Source organism: Rutilus rutilus, assembly GCF_951802725.1.
Source record: "Rutilus rutilus genome assembly, chromosome: 6".
Classification (NCBI taxonomy): Eukaryota; Metazoa; Chordata; class Actinopteri; order Cypriniformes; family Leuciscidae; genus Rutilus; species Rutilus rutilus.
Window position 1 is genome coordinate 1063649 of NC_140214.1, and position 5000 is coordinate 1068648.

Below are 5000 nucleotides of genomic sequence, written 5' to 3' on the forward strand. Positions count from 1 at the left end.
TTTAAAAGACAAACCATGTGTAACTTCATAAGTCGACAGCATTGCTGAGTATTTCCTCCTTAAAACTGCAGTGAACCAAAGACAGTCTCAAAAACACGCTTTGAAATCGCTGGTGTTTCTGACGTCACAAACTACCTTGTAACCAATCAGATCAACGTGTGATCGTCAACCAGTGGATCTCTGAGCTGAGTGAGTGAGTGGAGGCGGGGCTCATTTGCATATTCATAGAACCACGCATACTAAATGAGGCGAGGGTGTCGAGTTACATTCAAGATATTTTAAGGCATGAAGAATTTTTTTCAAGGAAACAAACGCTTAAATATGTAATTTTGGTGATCAAAGATTAGTTTTAAGGGATATAATTATTAATTACAGGGAGGGCTTTAAAAAATGTCATTAAAAACAAAAAATCTCTACGAAATGAGTAGCTAATATTTAAATGAAACGGCACTTTCTGAGGGAAATGCGTGTTATAGGCCACCAATATACACAAATTCATAAACTGAACTTTTTCTAATCTAATGGCTTTAATTTATGAACTTTGATCGTCACTTTTACTGCTATTCTTCAGGTCACATCAGGTGAAGAACAGAAAGATCATCTCTTTATCTAAGATCATCTCTTTATCTAGAATTGCACATCCATATTACTACAGAATATAATAAACATTAACATCCTGTGATTATTGAAATTTACGTCATTTTTATTATTTAAAAGGCTGCAAGTTCTAAAATTAAAACCTTCTGAGTCATTTGTACACATAGCCTATGCTCAAAATATATACGAAGTTTATCAAATAAACCCATACGTTTCATGAGGAGTCACACTTCTAGGATAAGACGCCAGGAAGGAGGGGATACGTTAGGGCGTGGCTAAGAAGACACCGAGCCAATCAGAGACACGGGGGGCGTGGCCTGTCCGCTTCAGACCCCGCCCAGGGAAACTTGTGAACGTGAGTGTGATTGAAAGTGGAAGATCTTCAGGTGAAACAGTCTTTCTGCTCGGATCCTCCTGACAGTGTGTGTTTTGGAGCTGGAACAGGATCAAATGTTGCTTTATCTACACTGACATTCGCTAAAGGATCCTCTACGAGCGACTCTGCTATCAGGTGATGCTTATTTTTGACTGTTAAAGTGTTTGTGTCGAAGCGCGATAACTTACAATGTTTTTAAGTACATGTTACTTTGTTCCTTCAGGTGAGATAAGATTAGTAAGACGTATTTATAGATTTTAGGTATATGAAACCATGATAAATGTGTCAGTGCTGCGTTTGTCAAAGTGACACTGGAAACTCGATCAGCTGATCCAACAAAGTTGCATTTTTGCTGTACGACTACTGTAAATATTGATTGTTTTATATCTTCAGGTGTTTTAGACATGATTTAGCACGTGATAATATTGAGACAGGTGCGCGATCACTGATTAATTTGACAATTTAACAAGCCAGTTTTAATGACAAGCTTTCATGTTAAATGTATATGCAAATTGTATATTCATATATATATATATATATATATATATATATTCATTTACTTTTTGATTTAAGTAGTTCATTTTAATGGTCTTTTGGTGTGATAAATGAATTTCAATTGTATATAATTTCTTTAATTTTTCATGTAGTCTCAATTTAAATGAGCTCATAAAAGCGATGTGCATAATAAGTTATGAAAGAGTCAACAAAATGTTGTTTAAATCACTTGTTTTTGTGAAAAACTTTCCAAAAGTATGTCATATCAACCACCCATGAATACACTAGTTTAGAAGTCATCTACACACATGCATATATCTGATATTTCATCTGTTTGAGATCTCGATCACTCAGTATGGATGCTGAATGTGTTTTCTTCCCTGTTTTCCCTGTTTTCCCGGGATTATGGGCTCTCTGTGCCGTGGATGTGGATCTGCATCTGGATTCTGTCTTTCGGTGAGTCACTTTCCAAGAGAAACCATCCTTTGGTCAGGATATCTTTGACTTTTGGGGGTTTTCCCAAAAAAAAACTCTCTTTTGATGTATTTCTAGAACAGGAAACCCCCCTAAACTGGCTAAATTACTCCAAGAAGCGTTTCAGATTCACTGTTACAGCTATGAATGACATTAGGGGTTTAAACGACCGATAATAATATATCAGTATTTTTATTTAAAAATAATAATACTATTTTTACCAGTAAAGAGCATGTTGACCAGTGGCCCATGATTATGTTGTCCAAGCTAATATAATTCAAATAAACCAATAATCTCAAAATACTGCAAAAAACAAAAGTGTTTCTGTCTCGTTTTCCAGCACAAAAATCTAAGCTTTCTTAAATCAAGATACATTTACTGGAGAAGAAGCAAAATGCCTGAAGATATTAAGACAAAAATGTATGAAAATGAAGCGAGTTTGTGTCTAAAACAAGAACAAATATTTACAAAAGTATAAACAAAAGTTTTTGTTTGTTAATGTTCTTGTTTTTACACACAAACTCATTTTCATGCATTTTCCAGACTTAATCATTATGCTTCTCCTGTAAATATATCTGGAACACAAGACAGAAACACTGGTGAAAAACATCATTTATTGTCTTTAAATCTTCAAGTATCAGCCAGTAATGTTATATCCAGCAGAAGATGCCGTCATTGAGGATCATTTGCAATGCATTGTATGATAGACATCGACCCTGACCATGTCTTTCTTACGTCAAGGTCTTACGTCTGTGTGTGTGTGTGTGTGTGTGTTTGAGTCATTTCTGTGTGACTGCAGTCTAAGAATGCTTTGGAAAGAGGAAATGATTGTCTCTTTGCTTGTTTTCATTTCCTCTCGCTGGTTTTTGCTGATGTGCAATTGGATTTTTGGCTATTGTCGGGAAACGCATGACAGAGAAATCTATAAGAAAACATTCCAGACTGGCTAAAGTACTGTAGAGTTGCTTCACGGCTCATTCTCGTCCTGTTCTGTGTTTGATAGTGACTGTCTGACTCTGATAGTGTCTGTTTACCTGTTGGTTTTCTGTACCTGATCTTTAAGTCTGGATGAGGATATTGATTTCCAGTCGTCTGTGTTGGAGGTTTTTGTCACACGTCTGATAAACGGGAGGATAGTCAGCAATGGGAATGATGTGAAGAATCTTGGTCGGAGTTTCTAGTTGTGTTTTTCACTTGCTTTTGGAGCAGTTACACCTGCGATCAGTGCATCAAACACATCACTGCATTTCAGAGATTTCGGTTTTTCAGTGTCACATTCCTTTGCGGGTCAATTTGACCAATTATTCCTTCAAGTTTTGACACATGGGTGTGTTTTGGAAAGGCTTTATAAGTTCTGGTTACATCAATGCTCATTGGTTTCCATGCAATTCGCCAGAAATCAACTCTTCAAAAGAAGGCAAAGTGAAACCTGGCCAGATTGGGGACACATTGACAAGGTATGGCCCTCATTGGCTAATAGGGTGATCGAAAGCGTGAAATTGGCTCATGACTCCTAAGTTGTTTGTCACAGACTCGAGTGTCTTTTATTGGAATACAAACAAAACATATATTGGATTTTGTCCAAAACCTACTTTTGCGAACTAGTCCCAGTTTTTTTCCGCCTGATCAGAACCAAAGCAGTGCCGATAGATTCTCTGGAGAGTGAATATCAATAATTAAAGGAGAAAAGTTTTATTTTCGGTTCGCTACGGGGCGCCAAAACGTTAAAAGTGGGCGGGGCCAATTTGACTAAAATGTCTATAACTCTTGAACGGAATTAGATATTTTCACCAAAATTGGTGCACATGTGTACGAGCTCATTTTGTGATCACGTGAAAAAAAATCGTGACAATTGGCCACTTGGTGGCGCTATAACGTGAAAAAAACATGAAAATGATTTGGCTGATTGGCTTAAAAATTGCCATGCAATATTTTGTACAATTTTGCAATATTTTGTACAATACTTTGTCCAAGGTGCCATGATCATTTACGAGGACATTCGCGTATCTTGAAAAACATGAAGATGTTTGAGCACATATTAGACGAGGTGAACGGAGGCCGATCGGAACGAAATTCATTGGGCCTGTTTAACTCGTGGCTCAACTAATATTCATATTTTATGTTATTTCAGCTTTATTTCAATTATCAAAAATGTTATTAATAGTTTTAGCTTTAGTTAAGGCAAGGCAAGGCAAGTTTATTTATAAAGCACATTTCATACACTAGAGTAAGTCAAAGTGCTTTGCACAGAAAGGAATTCAAATAATCACTAAAATAAAAGCAAGGAAAATTAAACCAGTTATAAAAGGAATTAAAAGAGATATAAAGATGATACAGTTATAAAAGAAATTAACAATTAAACCCTGCCCGCATCAGGAGGGTTAAACTTTTACCTTTGACCCCCAATGAGATCTTGACATTGACCATCTGAAACAGAAAAAACGCTGGTGGAAGCAGAGCCTTCTCCTAACTAATGTTAGTCCTCTGCAGGATGATGAAGTTCGTCGGGGTCAGAGGTCACGTGCCTGTTTATCGGGTGATAAGGAGCCGCTCAAAGGTCCAAGTGGTTCATATGTAGGTGCCCTCGTTCGGCTGTTTGTCCACCGCGTTCAGCTGAGTTGGCACCGCCTGGCCTCATAGACTTTGCTCACACTTATTCATGCTCATTTTGCACTTTTTTTTCTCTCCAAGTTCCTGAATCCTGCTCCACGTGAGCGTTGTGTGAAGCTCAGCAGAAGTGCAGATAACAGCTCAGACCTTGTCTTCAGTCAAAGGTCTGATAAGACGGCTCGGGTTGGCCCGTCACCCGCGCGGATGACGCTTCTTATACCCATATAAAGACACGCCGCTCCTGTGGGCAAGAGCCTGTCGGCGGGTATTTATAGTGCCAAATGATGCGTCTTAAAAACACCTTTAACCCTCGGCTGATCCTCAGTCCCCAGGCAAAAGTGGCCGGACGCCTCGAATCTTACTTTTTTTTTTTGTTTTTTGTAAAATCAATGACGTATTTTTGTGTTCAATAATATATTTTTTTATTTAATATTTTGTATTTTGAGGG

The 5000-nt window shown here is 37.6% G+C and overlaps 1 protein-coding gene across 3 annotated transcripts in view; it reads left to right on the plus strand.

The window, feature by feature from the left end:
• The first annotated feature begins 863 nt into the window (after nucleotides 1-863).
• Nucleotides 864-5000, plus strand: part of epb41l3b (erythrocyte membrane protein band 4.1-like 3b) — a 54142-nt gene continuing 50005 nt past the window's right edge. Inside the window, exon 1 of one of the 3 annotated variants that reach the window (XM_084410793.1) lies at nucleotides 864-1108. The gene's annotated coding sequence lies outside the window, so the exon portion shown is untranslated. The remainder of the gene's footprint in view (nucleotides 1109-5000) is intronic. The other 2 variants (XM_084410789.1, XM_084410784.1) reach the window with 2 other exon arrangements.